General features: G+C 39.9%; 1 non-coding gene across 1 annotated transcript in view; it reads right to left on the reverse strand.

The window, feature by feature from the left end:
• Positions 1–25,900, reverse strand: part of CCDC162P (coiled-coil domain containing 162, pseudogene) — an 88,255-nt gene that overhangs the window by 29,504 nt on the left and 32,851 nt on the right. The window contains exons 5-12 of the transcript XR_012517118.1: positions 24,534–24,661; positions 17,658–17,858; positions 16,821–16,942; positions 14,210–14,437; positions 9,920–10,122; positions 6,707–6,847; positions 3,663–3,756; positions 2,466–2,603 (exon numbers count right to left, since the gene is read on the reverse strand). This is a non-coding gene — a transcript (coiled-coil domain containing 162, pseudogene). The remainder of the gene's footprint in view (positions 1–2,465; positions 2,604–3,662; positions 3,757–6,706; positions 6,848–9,919; positions 10,123–14,209; positions 14,438–16,820; positions 16,943–17,657; positions 17,859–24,533; positions 24,662–25,900) is intronic.

Below are 25,900 nucleotides of genomic sequence, written 5' to 3' on the forward strand. Positions count from 1 at the left end.
CAACTAAAGATTTAGAATGTTACATAAACTCAGTTGATAAAGCAGTGTGACACAGTTTGAGAGGACTGATTTCAATTTTGAAAAAATTTTACTGTAGGTAAAATGCCATCAAACAGTATCACATGCCAAAGAGAAATTTTTCATGAAAGGTAGAGTCAATTAATGTGGCAAACATCAATGTCGTCTTACTTTAAGAAACTGCCATAGCCCCTCAACCCCCAATTTTCAGTAACCACCACCCTGATCAGTCATTAGCCTTCTACATCAAGGCAAGGTCCTGACCAGCAAAAAGATCACAACTCACTGGAGGCTCGGATGATCATTAGCATTATTATTATTATTATTTTAGCAATAATGTATTTTTTCTTTCTTTTTTTTTGTAACTTAGTATTCTTTGGTCAGCAAGTGAACAATATAGTTTTAATTAAAATACATTTTTAAGACAAAATGGTATTGCACACTTAATTAGCTACAGTGTAATATGAATATAACTTTTATATGCACTCAGAAACCAAAAAATTTGTGTGTGGAACATCTGGAACCAAACCTACAATATCTCCAAGGTATGCCTGTAAATAGAAAGACATCCCCTGCTCATGAATCAGAAGACTTAATGTTGTTAAAATGGCAATCCTACTAAAATAAAATAAAACAGCAACACTACTCAAACTAATCTGTAAGTTTGATGCAATCCCTGTGAAAATTCCAACTGGCTTTTTAAAAACTGCCAGAAATTGACAAGCTGACATTAAAATTCATATGAAAATGCAAGAGCCTCAAAATAGCTAAAACAATCCTAAAAAACAAAGTTGGAGGGATCATACTTCCTAATTTCAAACTTACTACAAAGCTATGGTAATCAGAACATAGTAGTACTGGCATAAAAATAGGCATTTAGATTAATGGAATAGAATTGAGACCAGTTACAAATTCTTACATTTATGGTTAAGTGATTTTTTTGACAAGGCTTCCAGGACAAGTTAATAAGGAAGGATGAGTCTTTTCAACAAGTGGTGCTGGGACAACTGAATAGCCACATGAAAAGACATGAAAAGAATGAATGTGCACCACTACCTCCCACTAAACAGCACAATTAAGTATAAATGGACCCTAGACCTGAATGTAAGAGCTAAACCATAAAACTCCTAGAAGAAAACATAGGAGCGTTTTCATGATTTTTGATTAGGCAATGGTTTCTTAAATATGACACCAAAAGAACAAATGATGAAATAATAGATAAATGGTGATCATAAAACAATCCATAGAATATATTTGCAAATCATATACCTTATAAGGGTATTGTAGTCAGGATATAAAAAGAATTCTTACAACTTTTCAATTAAATAACATTAAATTTTATAAAAAGGCAAAGGATTTAAATATACATTTCTCTAAAGAAGACACACAAATGGTCAAGTAAGCAAATGAAAAGATGCTCAAGATCTTAATAAATAGGGAAATCCAAGTCAAAACAAAAATGAGATACTACTTTACCCCTACTAGGACAGTTAAAATAAAAAGACAGACAGTAACAAGTGCTGACAAAAATGTGGAGACATTGGAACCCTCATATATTGATGAAGGGAATGTAAAAAGCACAGCCACTTTGAAAGACAGTTTGGAAGTTCCTCAAAATATAAAATAGAAAGTTATCATATAACCCAAGCAATTTCATTTGCAGGTATATGCCCAAGAAAATTAAAAACATATGTCTTCATAAAAACCTATATATAAATGTTCATAGTGGCATTATTCTTAATGCCAAAAAGTAGAAACAACCCAATATATGTCAACTGATAAATGGATAAACAAAATGTGGTATATCCATATAATGAAATATTATTTAGCAATGAAGAAATGACGTATTGATACATGCTACAGGATAGATAAACTTTGAGAACATGATGCTAAGTGAAAAGCCAGACACAAAAGATCACCTGTTGTATGATTCCATTTATATAAAACATCCAGAATAGGCAAATCTACAGAAACAGAAATAGATAAGTGGTTGCTAGGGACTGATGGGAAGGAGAAAGGTAATGGGTACATGGTTTCTTTTGAGAGTGAGTGATAAAAATGTTTTGGAATTAGATAGTGGTGACGGTTGCACAATCTTGTGAATATACTAACAACCACTGAATTATATACTATAACGTGGTATGTTTTATATCACATGAATTATGTCTCAATAACAAAAAAAAACAAAAAGAATGCAGAAAAAGTTATCACTGAAAATTAAGAGACCCAGTAAGGATTTGATCACACATTGATTCACAAACAGAAAGAAGAAAAGGAGGAAAAAAGGAAAGTAAGGAAAATAAAAAGATAGGAAAGAGAAAGTGGGGAACAGGGGAGAAAGAAGGCGGAAAAGAAAGAAAGGGAAAAAGGAAGGAAGAAAGGGGCAGCCTGACATTAACTGGTGGGAGTGGTGACATGCCTCTGGCTTCTGTGTCACGCAGGCTGACCTTGACATTACCAGGACAGCTCCCTTGAGGGGTGTGATAGAAGTGTGCCTGCTGGATAGCCACCATCAAAGCATTTTTCTGAGCAGCTTGGCATGCAAGAGTCACCTGCGTATTTTCCACTCCTGAATGCAACAAGAGCTAAAGGAAGAAAATATGAAAAGTATTAGGAATTTCTTGCATAAAGAAGCGAGTTGAGGGTTAAGATCACCACTTATTCAACATGTAAATATAGAAATCAAACTGCCAGATGAGCTGGGTTACTTGCTAATCAGCCCTAAGACTGAATCTGGTCTCTCCCTCAGCAGCATTTCATTCCAAGAAGGCAGCTTCCAGGCCTGATTTGCTCTATAGCTGGACACCATTGGGTTTCTCCAGTGGTCAGGAAAAGATGAATAGGCTGTGATGAACTAGCAAACACGTGCTCAGTGGCAGGCTCCTGTAAGCCAAGATTAGATCAACGTTTTAAAAATACTCATATAGAAGCAAAGAAATCCAAGTGGCAGATGAAAAAATAGCACCAGGTTTAGAAAGACCAGATAAAAGCTTCAATAACAAGTGTATATTTTAAAAACCTTATGCAAAGATTGTTCACTACACGTGAACTTCTTTTTTAGTATCTAACAGAAGTTATTATAAGTGGTGTTGCAGACTCTATGGTTCAAACCAGGCTAATGTGCACATCAAATAAGGCAAGGCCATCACTATGGTTTGAATGTGTCCCCTAAAAGTTTATGTGTTGGGAGATGATTGGGTCATGAGATTAGAGCCTTCCTCATGGATTAATGCCATGATCGTGGGAGTGGATTTTTTTCTCAAGATAGCAGGATATTATAAAAGCAAGCTTGGCTTGCCCTTGCAGTCTCTGTCGCATGTAATCACGTGACCTTCTGATTTTCTGCCATGTTCTGATGCAGTGCAAAAGCCCTTGCCCAGAAGCTGCCGCCATGCCCTTGGACTTCCCAGACACCAGAATCATGGGTCAAATAAACTTCCTTTCTTTATAAATTACCCAGTCTCAGGTATTTTGTTACTGAAAGAGAAAACGGACTAAGTAAACTTTATTATTATTTATGAAACTGGAAGGTTTTCTTATATATGGAAGCTAAATTTATATAAAGTATTACGTCCTCTTAAAGAAATATGTGAACAAATTGCTTTATTTTATTTCATTTGCTTTTTAAAAAATAAATAATTTACCTTAAGAATGGCTTCCTTTGTGTAAAAACTAAATTTGCCAATTTGGTTAACATCCACCTCAAAGATGGCTATGACAAGAGCAGCAGGAGAGTATCTGCAACAAAAAATATGAAGTTTTATGTGATATGCAACTGATTAAGAGACACATGAACAGGATGTCATGTAATCAGATCTGAAATGTCAGTAATAGCAAATGCAAATTTTATACAAGACTTAATATTTCCACTGAAAGCTATAAGGTAGGTATCCCCAAACTTTTTACACAGGGGGCCAGTTCACTGTCCCTCAGACCATTGGAGGGCTGCCATATACTGTGCTCCTCTCGCTGACCACCAATGAAAGAGGTGCCCCTTCCTGAAGTGCAGTGGGGGGCCGGATAAATGGCCTCAGGGGTAGTTTGGGGACGCCTGCTATAAGGGCTCTGGGATCTTTTCTGTCCTCTTTGGACTTGATCTCACTGCAGTCTGATTATGGTGACCACCCCACAGTGTTGGAAATTATTTTTTCTTGATCACCATTACACTACTGTCTCTTGTTTTTCCTCATCTTCTTTTTTGTTTAAAAAGCAAAATGTTTTTATTTATTTGAAGTACATGCATAGTTAACTGGGCATCAAAGGTGTACCAAGTGAATTTTTTTTGTGAGGGGAGTCAAAATCTTACTCTGTCATCCAGGCTGAAGGGCACTGGTGCAATCATAGCTCACTGCAGCCTTGAACTCCTGAGCTCAAGCAATCCTCCCACCTCAGTCTCCTGAGTAGCTGGGACTACAGACATGCACCACCACACCTGGCTCCTCTCACCTACTTGACCACACCTGTTCAGGATCCCTCACTGACTCACTCCTTTAAACACCTCCTAAATGTTGTCCAATTCTCTCTCTCTCCTATGGTTCCAACAGCTATCTAAATATTCTTTGCAGCCATGTTTCCACCTTGAGACTCAGTACTTTGTCCATAACTATGAGACTCTGTCAAGTAATTTAACATCTACCAATCTTTCTTCATCTGTAAATGGGGTGTCACCTGTCTCATAGGGTTATGGTAAATATTAAGAGGGATAATATGGATGAATGTGCTTTTTAAAATGAAAGTCACTATACTCATATTTGATACAGTTGACCTTCCACATCTATGGGTTCTGCATCCATGGATTCAACCACTTGCAAATAAAAATATTTGAAAAAATAATACAAAGTAACAATACAAAAATAAAAATGATATAAAAATATAGTATAACAACTATTTACCTAGCATTTAAATTGTATTAGATACAATTATTAGTAATCTAAAGATGATTTAAAGCTTAAGGGAGGGAGTACATGGGTTACATGCAAATACTATATCATTTTGTATAAGGAACTTGTACATCCTTGGATTTTGGTAACGGAGGGGATTTTGGCACTGATCCCCCACAGACACTAAGGGATCACTATATATGTTGTTGTTATAATGGCACTCCAAAGTGGCAACTTTAAGGAATTAACATATATAAAATAAATACAAACTCAATACACAAGTTCTTTGGATGCCTAAGCCTTCCCCTGGTAATGTAGAAGGCTCCCTTATATTGCAGCATCTCTAGGTCATCACCCAATCAGACCACAGAGCACTGGCCAAACCACAGGGTATTCGGGCAGTTTGTGCTGATTGGTGGATTCTAACTGAACAAAAATGTGGTGCCCTATTATCACAGCAATATAAAACGCCAACCAAGGAGGCCCTTAAAGAACCAGAGAATAGCTTGGCTCCAGATGTTTGGTTTTTTTGTTTTGTTTTTTGCCAAATGGGAATCTAGCATCACCCAAGGTCTGATCATACTTCCTGCCTTGGCTTCTGCGAATATCTCTGTATCCTTACAGTAAATTTTGTTTTTTGGTTTAGCTAGTGTGACAGGATAGAGCAGGGGGAGGTTTTGCCCCCAGGAGATATTTGGCAATGTCTGGGGACATCTTTGATTTAGAACATTGTGTGTGGGTGGGGTACTGGGATACTCCTGGCATCTAGAGGGTAGAAGTCAGAAATGTTGCTAATCAATCTAAGACACACAGGACAGTCCCCCACAACAAAGATTTCTTCAGCCCAAAAGTTTAGCAGTGCTAAGATTTGAGAAATCCTGGGATATTGTATTCTATCATCCTAATCCCCCCATTCCCCTCCTGTTCTGAGAAGTCATTTAGGATACTAACACGAGTTCTAATTTGAGCAGGGACCTGCATTAGCAAAACACAGGGACCAGTTGCCTCCTTGGAGTCACCTTTTTCTTCCTTGGCATGGAGCCAGTACCAGGAATCTCCAGGGATAAAGCTGGGACCCTGAGTGGGGAAGAGCAGATAGCAGAGAAGGAAAGAAGAGGGAGACAGAAGTTTCTCCTCCCCACCCATCAAAGGTTGATTGTGAGAGGAAAAAAGAAAGATTCCTTCCCCTGACTGAGTAGACTCATGAGCTGTTTCTAGTAAGGGTGTTTTCTTTCAAGCAATGGGTTGAACCTATGGCGTATGAGAGAGAATTTTCATTGGTTTGTGTTGGCTTCTGTCACAAGCTAACAAAGACGGCTGCCTGAGATATTGCTGGCATGTTATATTTGTAGCTTGTGTTATCCTTTCAAGAAACAGGTGCTCTGAAAACTTCAGTGACATCTTCCTGGTCGAAGGAAAGTGAGAGATGAGCCCTGGGCTTCTGATCTACGGCTCTCACCCCAGCAGACCCACCCTGACACCCTTTTCTACCTGCAAGCAACATACTCTTACCTGTGAAGCGGCTGAGCCTGTGATTTCACCTCATCTGAGTTCTCGGACAACCTGGTTCCTTCATTTCTCAGTTACTTGGTGTTTTTAAATGCAGTTGTCCCCCTTAAGTGAGATCTTACTTTTCCCTCTTATTAAAAAAAGAAAGAAGAAAAAAACCGGCATCATGGCAGATAGAATATAAGAGAGAACTTAGAAATGTGATTACTCTTGCCTGTCGAATGGTGACAGAAATTATTTTTCACTGGCTATTCACTCAGCCATTATGTTATCTTCACCTCAACCCTCTCAAAGCTCACCTGTCTACTAGCAGAGAGGTTATAAAGACAGGAGGTGGCTGGTCCGCCTCGTCCTTGTGTGATGCAAATTCAAAATGAACAGGCCTCAGATACAAATGGAACTCTTCAAAACCCATCTCCCATGCCAATTCTTTACACAGTCTAAAAGAAAAGAAAGAGCCAAGGACATATGTTAGCATTTTCCCCTAAAAAGAAAGTGAGTAATAAAACCAAGACACCTGAACAAGAACCAAAGTAAAAGTCCAACAAGAGCCCAGGGCTATGAAGTGAGTCACAGAGGTCTTCTGTTCTGCACTTGCTGTGACAGTTACAGACAGGAGAAAGCAGTTAAAGTAGGAGATGTGCTTGGGTGTTTACTCACCTCTCATGTTCCACAAGCTGACTCTGTCCCCAGAGCCCTCATGAGGTCACCAACGTTGCTGAAATGCAACATTCACCATCTTCTCTCAGAGCTCCTCACAGTTGGCCTTGAGGGTCATCTTTGCTCTCGCCAATCCAGAACCTCCATGTTCCTGCCTCATGATCACTCTCAGCCTTTGCTGGCTTCTCCTCTTGCTTATCTTCAAATGCTGGTGTTTCCTGAGGTTCTGAACCTGGTTCTCTTCTCATCTACCACAACCCCTTACTTGGTGGGGGGAGTCTGTTCAGCTTCACACCCTAAGACCACTCCTTCATGTAACAAACTGTGACCCTTGTCTGTGTCCTGACTTAACTCTGAGCTCCAGTCCCGAGTCTGTGGGGCTTGCACATGACTCCAGTTAGCTGTTCCTTTGGCATCTCAACCTTATGTGTTTACAATGCTTTCCTCCTTCCTTAACAATCTCTTCTCCTCCTCCTCCTCCTCCTCCTCTTCTTCCTCTCCTCTTCCTCCTTCTTCTGCTTCTTTTTTTTCTTCCTTCTTACTTCTTCTTCCTCCTCCTCCTCTTCCGTCTTTCCTCCTCTTCCTCCTTCTTCTATTTTTAGAGATAGGGGTCTTGTTTTATTGCCCAGGCTGGAGTGCAGTGGTGCAGTCATAGCTCACTGCAGTCTCAAACTCCTGGGCTCAAGCAATCCTCCCTCCTCAGCTTCCCAAGTAGCTGGGACAGGCATGCACCACCATGCCCAACTGATTTTTTTAAAAAATTTGTAGAAATGGGGTCTTGCTGTGTTGCCCATGCTGGTATCAAATGCCTGGCCTCAGGTAATCCTCCCATCTTGGCATTCCAAAGTGCTGTGATTACAGGCCTGAGCCACTGGTGCACGTCCCCCAGCATCCCACTTCTAAGGCATTTCTCCATCTTGAGAAGTTGGCACATAAAGTCTGAGTTCTTGGCACGTGTATTAGTTTTCTAGGGCTGGTGTAACAAAGTACCCCAGAAACACACAAAATATTAAACAACGGAAATTTATTGTCTCACAGTTCTAGAGGACAGAAGTCTGAAATCAAGGTGTGGACAGGATTGGTTCCTCCTGAGGGCCCTCAGGAAAGGATCTGGTCTTCTTCTCTCTCCTTGGCTCACTGATGGTCGTCTTCTCCTTGTGCCTTCACATGGTTTCCCTCTGCGTGTGTCTGTGTCCAAATTTCCTCCTCCTCTTCTTCTTCTTCTTTTTTTTTAAAAAAGACAGAGTTTCACTCTTGTTGCCCAGGCTGGAGTACAATGGTGCGATCTTGGCTTATCGCAACTTCTGCATCCTGGGTTCAAGCAATTCTCCTGCCTCATCCTCCTGAGTAGCTGGGATTACAGGTATGCACCACCACCTCCAGCTAATTTTGTATTTTTAGTAGAGATGGGGTTTCTCCACCTTGGTCAGGCTGGTCTGGAACTCCTGACCTCAGGTGATCTGCCTGCCTCTGCCTCCCAAAGTGCTGGGATTACACGTGTGAACCACCGTGCCCAGCCCCAGATTTCCTCTTCTTACAAGACACCAGTCATATTGGATTAAGGCCCACTCTAATAACTTCTGTTTAACTCTATTACCTCTGTAAAGACCTATCCCCAAGTAAAACCACATTCACAGGTACTGGGAATCAGGCCTTGAACATATGAATTTTGGGGGGACATAATTCAACCCATAGCAGCCCCTCTTCTATGAAGCTTTCCCTGGCCACTTAAGAAGAATGAAATACTCTCTTTTGTGTACTCTCCTAGTATTTTGTACATATCAGTAGAATATCATTGTTACCATGTATCATGGGCAATTTTTACATTATGAGCTTCCTGCCACCATGGATCATAAATTATGGAGCGAGGTTAATAATATCTTGACTAATAGTTTAAATTCTGCCTTCACTACTTTCTAGTTATATGCTCTTAGGCAAATTAACTGTTCTGAGCCTCTCTTTCTCTTTTTCTTTAAAAAAATTTTTTTTTCCATATCCACTTCCTGCAGACTGAGCCTCTATTTCCTTGCTGATAAAATGTTTGTAACCTACCTCATAAGAATATTCCAAGAATTAAATGAAGTGATACACATGAAGTCCTCAGTAAAGACCCGGGCCACAGCAGGCCCTTGATAACGGTTGGTGGTAGATGACTGGACCCTCTATGTCTACAGGGTCTTTTGTGGGGACCAGAACATAACAGCACGCACACATGTTTACAACAGACCCTCTAGCTACATATTTTTCCTGCTTGTAGAACATGTCCACTTGATGTCTTACCATCATCTCACCCTCATATCTGAAACATAACTCACTAATGTCTCTCTCCCACCTGCTGAGCCCTCCATACCTCTGTCTGACCTGGATGCTGTCAGTGACTTGTCTCTCTTCCATCTCTAGGCCCTTTCTAGTCAACTTCATTACATTCAGGAGCAAATTCAGCCAGTATTCCCTGAGTGCCTGGTGTGGCTCAGGCCCCATACCAGGTAATGGGATGTCACAGTAAAGAATGTGGATAGGGCTTTTGCATTTGGGGAGCTTATGCTAGCAGAAAAGTCAACAAACCAATATTAAGCAATGAATTAAAAGGAAATGTGCTGAATGAAGGGGAAACTCAAGTGCCAGTAGGAGGGCTTAGCCTAGTTCAGTGATCAGAGAGGCATTTGGGGAGGCTTGGAAGAGAGAAGGAAAAAGGGAGCAAGGTGATCGATCATGTTATCCATTTAGCAAACTCACTCTGACTGCTCTGGGAGCAGAGAGGGGGCAGGTTTGTAGGCAGGGAGTCTCATGGCCTCTTTCCCATGTTTTGCTGCACACTTTATAGTCCACCTGGGTCCTCTGACCACCCCGACCCAGCTAAGTGTGCACTCTCCAGGCTCATTTCTATTAGCCGGTCACAGAGGGTCAAGAGCTTGAGAAGCTTGGAAAACATCTCCAAGAGTAGCACATGAGAGTCTTGGCCTTGTTTCTGTCCTTTGACTGCTGCAGAGTTGAGTGCCACCAGGCCTATCTCCCCCACGAGAAACGGATCTCTCATAACTTTAGCTGAAAACAGCTGGAAGAAAGCAAAATATCCTTTAAAACATAGAAGAAGAAATTTCACATTTAAAAAAATATACTGCCTGTGGCACAAATTCTGGATCCATTTCCTAAGCTCAAGTCCTAACTTTGCCACTTAAAAGCTGTGAGATTTTGGCAATGTACTCAATTTTGCTGTCTCTCAATTTTCTCATCTATAAAGTGGTGATAAAGATGATAACAGTCCTTATTGTAGGAAAATAGATACTAACTTCCTAATAGGGCTCTTGAGAGGGTTAAGTGGGTTAATATATGAAAACTATCTGCTGTTATCATTATTATAAATGTCGTGAGTCTAAATAAGCAAATCCCTAGATATTCACTATGGGGATACTTGTCTATGCTAAAGACAAGCTAAATAGGAATAGAAGTCCCTGATTTTAAAAAGCATTTTGGTGGCCAATAACAATTTTTTTATAAACCTCTCTAATGACAGTTTCAAAATTATGAAGCATTTTTACATGTATTAACTCATTTTTATTTTCACAAGATCCCCATGAAGCAGACGTTACAGATATCATTATTCCCCTTTGTCAGTGAGGGATCTGAAGCAACATGAGACTGTCCAAAGTCACACAGCCATATCAAGAGTAAACTTGGGCTTCCTGACTCCAAGTTCAGCTATTTTACAGTACACCAAACTGCCTTTCCAGCATTCCTTCACTCAGAGCTGGCCCTGGGTGATTTGTGAAGTAACCACATTATCCTTTAATACCCTCCTGCCTTGGTGGGCACCTCTGCTCTAACATCTTTGCTGTCTTCTAATATACCAATCCCAGCAACCACCCAGTCTGGGACCCCCATCTGCCTCTCTGGTTTGGCTCTCCAGGATACATTAGCTCCTTTATCTATCCATTTATCTACTAAAGGACTGGGCTATTCAAGGACACAATTTCTAGGCTTTAACGTTTTCCAAAGTGATAACAAAGAGACCTATTAAATAAATTTCTGCATGTCTTCTGAGAGCATTTTCTGACCTAATATAACGTATTAGTCTGAATATTTATCACTCGTAGGTCCAAATTTGAAGAGATTTCAAAAATAATAAAACAGTGTGGCAGCAATGGGAGACTAGACAGGTAACCCAGATATTCACTGTAATTTATAAAAGAATTTCAAGGCTGGGTGTGGTGGCTCACGCCTGTAATCCCAGTACTTTGGGAGGCTGAGGCGGGTGGATCACGAGGTCAGGAGTTCAAGACCAGCCCGGCCAACATGGTGAAACCCTGTCTCTACTAAAAATACAAAAATTAGCTGGGCATGTTGGTGCATGCCTATAATCCCAGTTACTGGGGAGGCTGAGGCAGGAGAATTACTTGAACTGAGACCTGGGAGGCGGAGGTTGCAGCGAGGCAAGATTGTACCACTGCACTCCAGCCTGGGATACAGGGTGAGACTAATATCAAAAAAAAAAAAAAAAAAAAAAAAAAAAAAAAAAGAATTTTGAATACATCTTTTAAATGTGGTATCATAAGACAATGTGAAAAAGAATCCTGAATTGGTGGTAGTAGAATAAATAGTTACTAATTTAAGAAAAAATTTAGTTTTGACTCATACCTCACATATGACACATAGATGCATGCACACATACACTCTCTCTCTCTTTTTTCTCTCTCTCTCCAGTGAAATATTTGTATTATTATTTGTTTATTTTATTTATTTATTTATTTATTTTGAAATGGAGTCTTGCTCTGTCACCCAGGCTAGAGTGCAGTAATGTGATCTCAGCTCACTGTAACCTCTGCCTTCTAGGTTCAAGTGATTCTCCTGCCTCAGCCTCCCAAGTAGCTGGAATTACAGGCGTCCACCACCATGCCCGGCTAATTTTGTGTTTTTAGTAGAGACGGGGTTTCGCCATGTTGGCCAGGCTGGTCTCAAACTCCTGGCTTCAAATGATCCACCCGCCTCAGCCTCTGAAAGTGCTGGGATTACATGCAAAGCCACTACACCCAACCAGAGTTAAATATTTTACAAATAAAACCAAGCACTTAAAAATCAGAATAAAATAAGACAAATATGAAACATCTGGAGGAAGATTTTTTTTTCTGAATTTAAGATAGAAGAAATCATAAAGAAAATGATTGATAGATTTGACTATATGAAAATAAATTTATGTTTAAAAAAATGGAAAGACAAATGGAGAGGCTCAGCACAGTGGCTCCTGCCTATAATCCTAGCACTTTACGGGGCCAAGGTGGGTGGATCGCTTGAGCCCAGGAGTTGGAGACCAGCCTGGACAACATGGTGAAACCTCCTCCCTACTAAAAATAAAAAAAAAAATCAGCTGGGCATGATGGTATGCACCTAGAGTCCCAGCTACTTGGGAGGCTGAGGTAGGTGGATAGCTTGAGCTGGGGAAACTGAAATTGCAGTGAGCTGTGATTGTGTCATTGCACTCCATCTTGGGCAACAGAGCAAGACTCTGTCTCAAAAAAAAAAAGAGGTGGGGGGACAAATGTGAAATATTTGCAGAAAATTATAGACAAAAAGAAAGGTTAAGGTTCTTATTTAAGACAAACTCATGTAAGTAGATAGGACTAATGTTAGGATTCCAACAGATAAATAAATAAAGGAAAAGAACAAAATTCGCAAAAAATATAATTAGTAACAACATTTGAAAGACTATTTAAGCTCAATAAAAAGCAAGAAAATGCAAATTAACAGCACAATATCACCTTTTATGTATACGTGTATATTACCACATACACTGCATGCTTTTGCCTAATACTACACAGCATAGCAGAATTGGTACTCTTAGAATATGTGAGTGCCATTATAAATTGGCATAACTCTTTGGAAAGCAATCTGCCAATATGTATCCAAATATTTAAGTTTTATTTTAGTAATTCTGCTTCCAAGAACCTATCAAAAGGAATCAATTTGAAATATGAAAAAATCTGTAAGTAAAAAGACATATCTTTTAGAATTTTTCATAATAATGAAAAATTAGAAACCACTTGAATTTCCATCAGTAGGGAAATGACTAGAGAGGTTTTTATTCATCAGATATGGGAATTATGTGGTCATAAAGGTAAGTCTAAAGACTAGGTAGCCTTATTTAAAAATATGTAGTATAATGTTAACTGAGAAAAGGAAGAAATAACAATGGACAAAAAATATGATTATAGCTATGTCAAACACATACATTAAGAATCTTAAATTATGATAAATCATGATATGAATGCATTTGACTGCTGCTGTTTAAATTCAATTTTGTTCTTTCTGCTTTTGCTAAAATTATCTGTAATTTTATATTATTTTGGTCACTGTAAAATAAAATCAATTTTTACTGTAGGCAGGAAGGGATAGGAGGCCAAGGCAGACCTATGGAGCAGACATTTTTAGCAGTTGGGGGGCCTTGAAAGTTTCTTTGTCATACAGAAAGTACTCATAGAGAACGAGGTCAAATTGGAAACCCAGGCTCAACCTTGACAGACTTAACAGAAAAAGAAAAGTATTAAAATCCAACTACAAACACCATGTTTAACCCACAATTTGAACCATGGAGCAGTAGCGCTGAAAGGGCCTTCAGAGATCATCAAGCTCACCTCCACCTACCTCCTCTGCCAAGTACACAAACATAATTTTATAAAAAAGGAAAGTGAGGTCAGAGAGGTTAAGAGTCATGCTCAGAGTCACACAGCAAGTTAATGGCAGAACTGAACTTGAATTCAGATCCCTGACTCCTCACTCAACTTCTGTTTTCTATCAGATCTTGACAAAAAGAACATATTTAGGAAGTGTCTTAGTGGAAAGAAAAGATATAATTTTAAATTAAAAAGTATTTGTTAAAATATAAATAATAAACCAGAAAACATTTCCCACATACCCATGTATATCACTCTTTTAATTTTAATTGTAGCAGCATCTTTATAAATGAGAAACTTTGACCCCATCCTCCCAAAAATCACATAAAAATGTTGGCAAGGCCTATGACTGAGCTCCGTCTCTAGCCAAATAATGGGGGAATAGAGCCAGATAGAAAAACAAAGCTAAATAGTAACATCTGGAAAAAAACATTCTCCTTGCCAAGGACCCAACTACCTCCTTCAGAAAGAACTTACATCTTTCTGGAGCTGTGCACTGTACCAGGCCTCAGGCTTGGCTGGGGTGAGCCACAGGTCCAGGCCCAGCTGCAGGACATGTCACTCCAGGGAGGCAAGGCAACCGCTAATGCAGGTTTGCAGGTATGGCAGACCTCTTGAAGGAGATACTCTAGGGCTCTGGGGATAAGCGCTGCCAGGCTGAGGGAAGGGTGGAACTCCAGCAGGTAAACATTTTTCAAAGCCGGGCTTGAAGAAAAGAACAACGAATGACAATTATACACAACAAACTTAATTTGTTTCCAAAGATATTTGAATTTTATCTATCTATTTATTTATTTATTTTTGAGACAGAGTCTCACTCTCTCGCCAGGCTGGAGTCCAGTGGTGCAATCTCAGCTCACTGAAACCTCCGACTCCCTAGTTCAAGCGATTCTCCTGCCTCAGCCTCCCAAGTAGCTGGGATTACAGGTGCGCACCACCATGCCCAGCTAATTTTTGTATTTTTAGTAGAGATGAGGTTTCACCATATTGGCAAGGATGGTCTCGATCTCCTGACTTCATGATCCACCCACCTCAGCCTCCCAAAGTGCTGGGATTATAGGCATGAACCACCACGCCCGGCCTGAATTTTATATTTTTAAAGACCAATAAAACAGCTCCTATATGTCCAGTGCATTATAAAAAACTGAGAGCTCAGAGAGACCTCAGAGTGTGGGAACATGCTGGGCTGCAGGACATGTTCTTTGCTTTAATGCGAACCTTTAAAAACAGAAAGACATAGGTGTATTTTCCAGAAGCTCAATAAGAATAACACTGTATAGCAAAATTGTCAATATTTCAGTAGTCAATATTTAGTCAAATATATGAAAACAAAATAGCTCAAAAGTGACTACATAAAAACAAATGATTTCCATGGTTATTAGTTTCAACTTTTCATCTAATCTTTATCCTTCAAAGGATAAAGATTCCCAAAATGTGAATGGACAATTTTTAAATTCTGTACATAACTGCTGGAATCACTCGAATTGACTGTAAGGGTGTTATATTTCATAAATGGTTGAGGCCAGAAGCAAAAAATAATAATAATAAAGCTCATCAGTGGGTTATTTCTTTAGAAATAAAGAGTACAGCACAAGTCAAGGGTCCTTCTATACCCACACAGAACTGAAGGACATGACATTTCCCTTTACATTGATGTAAATGGGATCCTTCTTAGTCCTGAGTCTTAAAAAAAAAAAAAAAAAACCTGAAGTCTGAAAAGGAATCTCATCAAGCATATAATACTTGCTTTTGAGACTATTCTGGCAGTTTTCGTGTCCATATAACCCTAGCCTGTTCTGCCAAAAACCATTTCCTGAACAGTAGATGTTTGCCATAGCAAACTGCGTACACACAGCTGGTGTCTCAAGTTTATTACAGAGAAGAAATCAGTCCTGTGGAAGATCTATGGAGAAAATGGAGTTTTGAGCCCGGGGCTCTTTCTCAAGAAATGAGAATCTCAGCTATTTGCTCCCAGGACGCCCTGCCTGTCCTGAAGATAATACCATAACCCATTACAGTAATTTCTTACATAAAGTCTGCCTTTCCTGCTGGACTGTATACCTCACAGGAACACAAAACCATGCCTGTGTTGTTCACATCTGTGTGCTGAACAAATATTTGTTGGATGTTGAAAGGAAGTAGATAATTTCTCCACCCATTTGTAGGCAATTGAGAGATTGTGATCTAGAGCCACGCAGATCAACCTGGGGCTTGTCACCTGCTTCCCAGTTTCTTCTACCCTCAAAGTACAAGGGAATGAGGGAAATGGTTATGTTCCCCATCTAGGGGGAGACAAAGTGTGTACCCTCTCTGAGTGACCACAAGGAATTTAATTCTGTTTCTTAAATTGAACTTCTTGTGAGAGTCACAAGGCAAATCTGCAGAAACCTCTGTAGTGACACGTAAAGAAATTCCTTTTTGAGGCCGGGCGCGGTGGCTCAAGCCTGTAATCCCAGCACTTTGGGAGGCCGAGGCGGGTGGATCACAAGGTCAAGAGATCGAGACCATCCTGGTCAACATGGTGAAACCCCGTCTCTACTAAAAATACAAAAAAATTAGTTGGGCATGGTGGCATGTGCCTGTAATCCCAGCTACTCCGGAGGCTGAGGCAGGAGAATTGCCTGAACCCAGGAGGTGGAGGTTGCGGTGAGCTGAGATCACGCCATTGCACTCCAGCCTGGGTAACAAGAGCGAAACTCCGTCTCAAAAAAAAAAAAAAAAAAAATTCCTTTTAGAGAAACTTTTAAGCACATCCCAGTTTTATATATGTGGACTCATGTAGTACATCTGGGTAAATCCTGACAGCATTTCAATAGCAACTGCTTTTCCCCTAGGCCTTTTAAAGACAATGGTGATTCTCTACCCAGTGGCATATGTTTACATTCTAGCCTGCATGCTTTATTACTCCCAAAGCAAACAGATATTCAATATACAAGGGAATCCCTCTTTTGTGGCCTTTATACCTACTTCCCTCATCTCCTCCAAGCACTTGAGAAGTGTTTTATCGAGTAGTACTGAGATTTAACACTATATCCTTAATTAATCTAGAAGATTACATGTAAAATGTCTAAAGACAACATCAACTTACTGGCTATTGTTGATGGAAATAAGTTGTTTGCAAACTATATTAAGGGGAAGTCCAAAGGTATTGCTATTGTCCAGATGATCCTCTCACCAAAGCCTCTGGACATACTCCCGCTGACACTCTACCTAAAAATGTAGCATAAACATTAAAATTGAGAAGTTAAACTTTCCCATGGGCATGAGTTGTCTGCCTTGACATGAGAAGGATTTTGTCCCTTTGTGTCTCTTCATCATTTGACTAATTTTCATCCAGACATTGTTTTGAAGATTCTTTTGCCATGAGACATGCTGATCTCTCAGTCTGAGCCAGGTAGCTAAGGGAAGTAAAGGCAACTGACTTCAGACAATTTTAAGAAGCAAAAGAGAAATCTTTCTTTTAAATAATTGACTACATGGAAAAAATTTCAACCAGGTGGCAACAATCCTTTGTCTCTTGCTTGCTTCAAGTCACTAGCTTTCCCTAGAGGAAATAAAATAATGATGATTTCTTTCAGAGTCCTAAAAATAAGTCACACTTTAAAAAAATGATACATTAATGTCAAAAACATGTATCATTCGTTGTTCTTTCACTACAAATAAACTTTGCAATCTAATGAAAACTAAGGTCATCAATTCCTTGTGAACTGTTAACTCTAATTAGGGGTGGAAACCTCTCTTTATGACCATAGTTATACTGGGATTTCAACAATGCAAATGAGCTTACTAATAAGTACGCTGTACATGCTGGCCTAGAAAACACAGATTCCAGATCTGCAATGGAAAGAAAACACGATTTTCATTTCTGTCTGATGTTTTCCATCCTCTTCTTGCATGTAGTATTTTAAAACCCAACTATACTCACATGCTGGTTGAGGAGACCTCTCACTAACTGCAGGTGAAGCCTCAGGCAGATGAATTCCTCCCAGTAGGCCTTAATGAAATAGGTGTAGCTGAGATCATACCTCGGGCACCGGTGCGTGATATCCATCATCACTTGTGCTAAGGCGAACCTCTCTTCAGCATCCAACATGTGCTGGTAGGCTTCAAAGTAACTGTCAAAACTCTGCAAATAAGGTTGGTAGTCAGGGATCAGCAGAGGCAGCCCTGGGCCCAGCAAAGAGAGGGAAGGCCCCACCATACTGAGGGCAGATGTAGTACCAACACAATACAGCGCAGCTGGTAAACCTGCAGACAGCGTTAGAGAGGGCAAGGGAAGGAACACATGCTTTGGAGCCGGAAGAACTGGACTTGAGTTCGAGTTCCTACTTCCATTCCCTCTTCCTCTGGTTTCCGCAAATAAAAAGGGGGTTATGTAATTATAATACATAACATTTATAAGTTCCAGTGAGACAACACATTCAGATAAATGTATTTATCTCCAACACCTTTCTCCAAAACTCATTCTCCTTCTTCCATTTTATTCCATCACCAAAGCTAGGTAGGTGGCCACCTGACTTCTACAGCCTCGGCCCTGCTTCTGACTCCTCCTCTTTAATAGTTTGCTCACATTTCACCTACACGAAAATGACATGGGTGGTAGAATGGAAGGCTGAGGGTAAATGTGCTTCCTATATTCAAAGTGATTTATCCCTGAACTCTTCCAGGATGGGCCTTGTAAACAGAACTCTCCAAGACATCAAGTGTGCAAAACCCCGATGGAGCATGTATTTTAGTGGGGTTTGAAAGTCTTTTTTTCTTTTATTTATTTATTTATTTATTTTAGACGGAGTCTTGCTCTGTCGTCAGGCTGGAGTGCAGTGGTACCATCTTGGCTTACCGCAACTTCTGCCTCCCAGGTTCAAGCAAGTCCCCAGCCTCCCGAGTAGCTGTGACTACAGGCACACGCCACCACACCCAGCTAAGATTTTGTATTTTAGTAGAGATTGGGTTTCACCATATTGGCCAGGATGGTCTCAATCTTCTGACCTCAGGATCCACCCACCTCTGCCGCCCAAAGTGCTGGGATTACAGGAGTGATCCACTGCACCCCGCCAAGTCTTTTCTAAAAACCCAGAAAAGCTTCCAGATACTAACTACTCAAGAGGGTTCTTAGCGTAGGAATTCAGAGAGAAGCCTCTTGATCTTGCTTTTACATTTGTCTGTGAGCTTAAAGAATTTCTGTTCTGTGTGTAAATTCTATTTGTGGGTGATTAGTCATGATGCTAGTCAGGAAAAGCTCTTCAGAGATCACTGGGTTGGAATTCCCAACTGGGACCCTAGGGCAAGATAAGTAGCTCTGATGTGTACAGTACATAATAAATCCCTTCTCCTGTTAATCTATCTTTTGTCAGTTTCATTTTCAGGGCCCAAGCACTGAATCTAAGAAGGCAGAGAAAAGAGTTTTTCCTCTTCTACACAAAAGAGCTGAACCCTTGAAAATGAATAACACACTAAGAATCAAATAGTACTTTATTAAGAGATACTTTATTATGGAGGCCCAATGCTAAGCCTCAAGGAGGAAGAGCCTGGAGCACTTTCTTTAGCACCTGGTTTTGTAGGATGCCCTTTGGGAAACATGGGTCTAAGAAACCTTGGATAAACCTTAGTATGAAAAGGAAAACACCAAAGGAAACTAAAAGCTCAGGTCACAGAGTTGCTCCACAAATTAGAAACTCACACATCAAGAGGGCAAAGTGAGGGAGGTTGGAGACCATCTTGCCTTTAAATGAGCCCCAGGGAAAATGAAGCCAGCTGGGTAATCTCAGTTACCTTGTTCCATTCACCAACCTCTGCTTTATAACACTCAATTATTACACAGCAGAAGACAACACAGAAATGAAGGAAGAATGACTGGATGGGGTAAGAAGGATGGCCCTCCATAGCCCCATGTGAAGATTAGGAAATAAACAATTACTTCCCTAACTCATTCTGGACTCACTTGAACCTTTTTACTGGGCCAGGGCAATCCCAGGAGCTGGTTTATCGTGTTTATACTTCCTTGACCTGTTTTTGTACAAAGAGTCCAATTGTTTGGTTATTTAGAAGGGGGAGTGTGTGGGGAATTGGGAGAGGGGGAAGGGTTCTTGATGGTGATTCCAACCTGATGATACCAGATTATAGAAGCCCACGCTAAATTTCCATTTTATTGTTGTTGATAGGGCTGTCAGACTTAGCAAATAAAAATATTGAACATTTAGTCAAATTTGAATCTCAGAGAAATAAATACTTTTTTAGTATAAGCATGTCCAAAATATTGCACTAATTTATCTGGTAAACTTAGCTGTGGAGAAGGAAACTGTGGCTCTCTTTTTAAATTGATGAATCTTCTCTAAGCTTTGTGCTCAACCTCGAGAGTGTCTCAAACCATTGCATAATTTTATTATGGATTCTTTCCCAACAGGGGTGGGGCCGTGATCTTTTTGCATCATGGGTTCTATTTACTATCTGTGTGCTAACTGGCCCTTTTCCATTTCAGCTCTGAGCTGGTATTTGTCTAAGACATCTTCCCAGTCTGTCAAATGTCACCTGTGTGTGTCAAGGGCCAACTCTCAGGCAAGATAATATGTGGTGCACACTGACGGTAAGCATTAAATATTGAAGAAAATGGGAAAATAGACAAAATAAATAATCTCAAACCTTACTGGGTTTATATTCTTTTTACTTCAATTCTTTTTTACTTCAAGGATTTAAAAAAGTTCTGAAATAGTATTTTAGGTTAAATGAAAGAACAAAACAAAATTTTGCTAGACCCAACTTGTCACAGGACATTTTCTTTTTGGCTTTTCAAAGGAATAGGATTTTTATCCAGTATATGTGTCCTTCAGTAGCTGCAGAAAGACTTAGCAGATGGTACAGTGTCACATAGGATCTGGTACGGCTAATACCTGACTTCTCTTAAGAATCCCTTGATCTACCTAAGTTAATATCAGCTCTAAATTTTATGAACCTTCATACATAATATGTTATTTTAAGGATTTAAAAGAACACAATATGTTCAAGCAATTCTTAACTCTAGTGATACCAATATATTTAACAATCAAAAACAGCTGAGGAAACTTGGCTGTAGAAACAGTACTGGGGGAAGTCAATTGTACTTTAGATAGAAATCTGGCTTATCCATTAAATATAGGCTCTTTGGACAAACTTTCTGACTTGGCCATATTTTATGCTTTTGGCACTGATAGCTTCTATAGGGAATTTATTCTCAGGATAGAAATGAGAGAGCTATTTTCACCAAATGTTTTCAAGTCAAAATAGTTTCATTTACCGTAGGAGGAACTAGTGGACAGATCTGACACCTTAGCACAGATTGAATCCCAGGCTGAAGTGTGGAGAAATTGGTGTGTTTTTCAGTCTTCTCTGCCTTCCTTCTCTTCTACTGTCATTGAGTCCTACCGGGCTGGGCCGGGCAGGGGCCTCCACAGGAGGCCCAGAGGCATTGAAAGGGAAGGTGGGGAGAGTACAGAAAGGGGCGGGGTGCCGTTTAAAATTCATGCCTGGACAGATAAACTTGTGGAGTTTAGGGATCCTGTCTTAGTTACATTTCATACGACCTTTCCAGTTACTATACTGTGCATCTAAATCACTCACTCAGTTGGTTAAGGTTCTAATTGGCAGATTAAGGCTCCAGACAAATCCTGTAGAGGCCAGTTACCATTGAAAGAAGAAACATTTTTTCAAAGTCCAAGGCTTGCACTATTTAAGCCCAGCCAGTTGTTTTCCAAAGAGCGGGTGACCTACATCTCTAGGAGTAACAGAGCAACCAGAGAGTAGATGAAATGGTGAACCATCTATTCTAGAAAAACAATTCAAAGAAAATGTTTCAATTTCCCCATCTTCTGACCACATCCTAGTGCACTATAACCTGGTTTCCACCCCCACCGTGCTTCTGAAAGAGTCCTACAATGCCAATGACCACCTGACCAAGCTGCTTGGTTTTTTAGGAGTTTCTTTCTTGACATTTCACGGAACTCCGCACTAGTAACCATCCCCTTCTAATTAAAACTCATTTTTCTGTTGGTTCTCACAATGCTATTTCTTCCTTTTTTCTCTGGCCTATTTAGTTTTACTCCTTCTTGTTTCATGACCTGCCCCTTAAATGTAGGTATATTACTCAGGGGCCAGGTGCAGTGGCTCATGCCTGTAATGCCAGCACTTTGGAAGGATTGGTGGATCACTTGAGGTCAGGAGTTCAAGACCAGCCTGGCCAACATGGCAAAATCTCGTCTCTACTAAAAATACAAAACATTAGCTGGGCATGGTGGCAAGTGCCTGTAATCCCAGCTACTTGGGAGGCTGAGGCATGAGAATTGCCTGAACCTGGGAAGCAGAGGTTGCAGTGAGCTGTGATTGTGCCACTGCACTCCAGCCTAAATGACAGAGTGAGAATCTATCTCAAAAAAAAAAAAAAATTAGCTATATTACTTAGGGCTGCATTTCAGACATCTCTCTTTTCCTGGTTGTTTTGATTCATTATTGTGGTTCAACCTCCACATTCATACCTCAGCTCATAACTGTTCCTGAGCTTCAAATCTATAGCTTCCCACAAAACATTCACACTTGAGTTTCAGCAACCCCCTCAAATGCCTTGTCCTAGGGCCTATGTTATTTTCCCCTGTGAAGACACTCTTCCTCCTCCTGTGTTCAGTTTCAGTTAATAGCCTCCTCCCTAACCCTTAGGAAGCTGTTTTAATTCCACCTTTACTCTCTCACTCCAACTTCCTGATCCAGTCTTCAAATCCTGCCATTTCCACTTTAGCGAAGTATTCTCAGGTCTGTTCCTCCTTCCTAGTCTCGCCGTCTCTCTGCCTTTCTATTCTTCTATCGCCACTGTATGTCCCCTCCTAACCTTTTCAGGTCACTGTTGCAATAACTGCACTTTTTTTCTCAGGGGCTCTCTATTCCAATCCATTTTTTCACTTATACCAAGATAGCTGTTAAAAACACAGCCATGATCATATTTCTCTCTATAGAAATTCACCAATGACTCTTCTTTGTTTGTAAGTTAAACTCTAAAATAGTATGATTAGCAGGTCCTTTGTAGGCTGCACCCAAAACACATGTGTGGCTCGTTGCCACCCCTCATGCCTTTACATCCCCAGCCATAGTAGTCTTCCTACCATCCTCCAAGAAGGTAAGATTTTATTTCTCAAAATAAAATCCCCCAAGATGGTCCTTCCCATTCACTTCTCCTGACATTCTAATGCTGTTTCGTCTGCTTAAGAATCTTTTCTTCCCTGCCAGGCTTCTTTTTTTTTTTTTTTTTTTTTTTAAGGCAGAGTCTCACACTTTCCCAGGCTGGAGTGGGAGTGCAGTCTTGGCTAACTGCAACCTCCACCTCCCAGGTTCATGCAATTCTCCTGCCTCAGCCTCCTGAGTAGCTAGGATTACAAGCACACACCACCACACCCAGCTAATTTGTTGTATTTTTTGTAGAAACTGGGTTTCACTAAGTTGGCCAGATTGGTCTCGAACTTCTGACCTCGTGATCTGTCCACCTCAGCTTCCCAAAGTGCTGGGATTATAGGCATGAACCACCGCACCCGGCCCACACAACATCTTACTTATTTTTTAGTATCAAGTTTAAATATCTATTCCATTGGAAAGACTTTCTAGCATTTCTTGCGCCCCAACAGTGCTCCCCCTCCCCCAGGACAAATCTCTCTCTCTCTCTCTGCAGAGTCCCCCTTACTCATGAATATACTCAATTATAAGCTGTTAGTAACCAGGTTATAATTTTTGCTTGGAGATTGAATCAATTTTATAGATGATAGATTCCTTAAAGATACAGATCATTTTCACTTAGTTATCTATATGACCCTGAATGGCTGGAACAGTCCCTGGCAGAGTAAATACTTAACGTTTGGTAAGTAAACGCCTAGCAATCGGTGATTATTAGAAGGGCTGATAATCCATGCTAAGGGCACAAATGAAGAGCAGTAACCCTGCAGTGTGTCATTTTTTCTTGGGATATGAACCATTCATTATACAGTGATGATTTAGTAATTTGCTGTTTCATTGCTTTAAACTCACCCTCGTAACATCGCACTCAGCACTCTGTCCAATTGCTTTAACCTACTCAAATGTGGCATACACTTCTAAAGGCCATGAGCAGGTCAGTTTGTCTGTGATTAGCAAACTGAGGATTGTCCCTGTGACTGCAGGGACAATCCTCAATGAAATCCTCATCCATTCTCACTAAAAGCATACATATTATAAGAAGGAATTATATAGCCCTCTAACAAATGATACCTGTAAGATAAAAAAATATCTTTCACATTTTGGTTTTTGTGATGAAGAACCTCAGTAAAGAAAAATTTTTACATCCTTATAATTAGCTGAGATTATTTAAATAAAATAATTATTCTCTTGATTGAGAGCTTTTCTTTTTTTTTTTTTTTGAGATGGAGTTTCGCTCTTGTTACCCAGGCTGGAGTGCAATGGCGCGATCTCAGCTCACCGCAACCTCCGCCTCCTGGGTTCAAGCAATTCTCCTGCCTCAGCCTCCTGAGTAGCTGGGATTACAGGCACGTGCCACCATGCCCAGCTAATTTTTTTGTATCTTTAGTAGAGACGGGGTTTCACCATATTGACCAGGATGGTCTCGATCTCTCGACCTCGTGATCCACCCGCCTCGGCCTCCCAAAGTGCTGGGATTACAAGCTTGAGCCACCGCGCCCGGCCGATTGAGAGCTTTTCTAAAAGTCCAACTAAGTTTTACAAAGAAAAGAAAAGAAAAAAGACTAGATTTTGTAAGAATGATTTTTTAGCAGATGTTTTGTCCCTTAGGCAAAAATACCTGGCATTTGTTTTCCAGAAAAGCTGCTTCCTGAGTCCACATGTCATACAGCACAGCAAACCTGTCCACACCTGCATGGGCCCATGCCCAGTCCTGACCACTCTTTGGCTGGGTGCCCACTTTGTGACCTGGTAGAAAAGAGGGTGAGAACATTTAGAAATGGGCCTCCCAAGGAACCTGTTCCAATTAGAAATGTGCCCCTTGGATTATCAGCTCCATCTCAGAAATAGAAATACTGAACCAGTCCCCGGGACGAACACTGAGTTCATACTTGTTGACTTCTAAGTCAATAGGAGTTTTTGTTATTATTTTTAAAATTTAGTTTTAAGGACTAATCTTAGAAATCGAATCAAACTTTAGTTAACAAGTAATCTATGCTAAACTGTCTTCAAACCCACAATTTAAAGGCAAAGCATACATTTCTCCTTTTCTAAAAACAAATCCCTAGTGGCTTAACAACAAACTCAGTTTGACTTGCTATTTTCATCATTGTTAGCCAAGTAAAAAATTTTCAGAGACCTTTCCAAGATATTCCTTAATTATGTTAATTACTAACTTAAATCAATGAAGGTAATTTTCATTATTCAGCTGATTTTTTTTTTTTACTTTATTGTTATTTTTCACTACCGGCATTATTATTGCTTTAAATTTTTAAGTATTCTATTTCAGAATTAAATATTCAAAGATAAGATATTTTCATGTGCTGAAATTTCAGGTAAATAATTATCATATATATGATGGGTACTAAGCAAGAGAAAGATAATCAAGAACTTCCCTAGCAACAGTTGGGAAATCATTTCACAATAGATGACTACATATTTACCAGTTCAACTGAAAGACGCCCATGTGGTTAAATGACTACTGACTAAGTATCTCAATCCAATTAAATTCTAAACAGCTAGAAATATTTGCATGGTATTATAAATTAATATGGACAAAATGATGCATTAGTATGTAGGATAACCAGTAAAAACAAGAGCTAAGAGCTGAAAGTAAATACCCTGCAATGTTGGATGCCATCATTGTGTCCTATAATTCAGATACCAATGGCAAAGATAGGACAAAGAGCTCAATCCTACATTAAATTAATTCTGTCTGGGATCTGAAAAGTTAGTTGTCAAACTTTCTTTGAGCAGCATTTTGTAACAGTATCGGTGTGAACTTTCTTTAATTACAGTCTACACATATTACAAAATAGCACAAACCCTCATTAAGTTTCCCTTTAGGTATTGCAATGTGTCTAGAAATTCTAAGCTCTTCGCAAATGTAATTCCCATGCTGTCATAGTATCCCAAAAGAATATTCTTACCTCATCCATTTCTAAAATTGGATCAATTTGAGTGATGCCAAAAGGAAGAGAAAATACA

Source organism: Saimiri boliviensis, chromosome 4, assembly GCF_048565385.1.
Source record: "Saimiri boliviensis isolate mSaiBol1 chromosome 4, mSaiBol1.pri, whole genome shotgun sequence".
NCBI lineage: Eukaryota > Metazoa > Chordata > Mammalia > Primates > Cebidae > Saimiri > Saimiri boliviensis.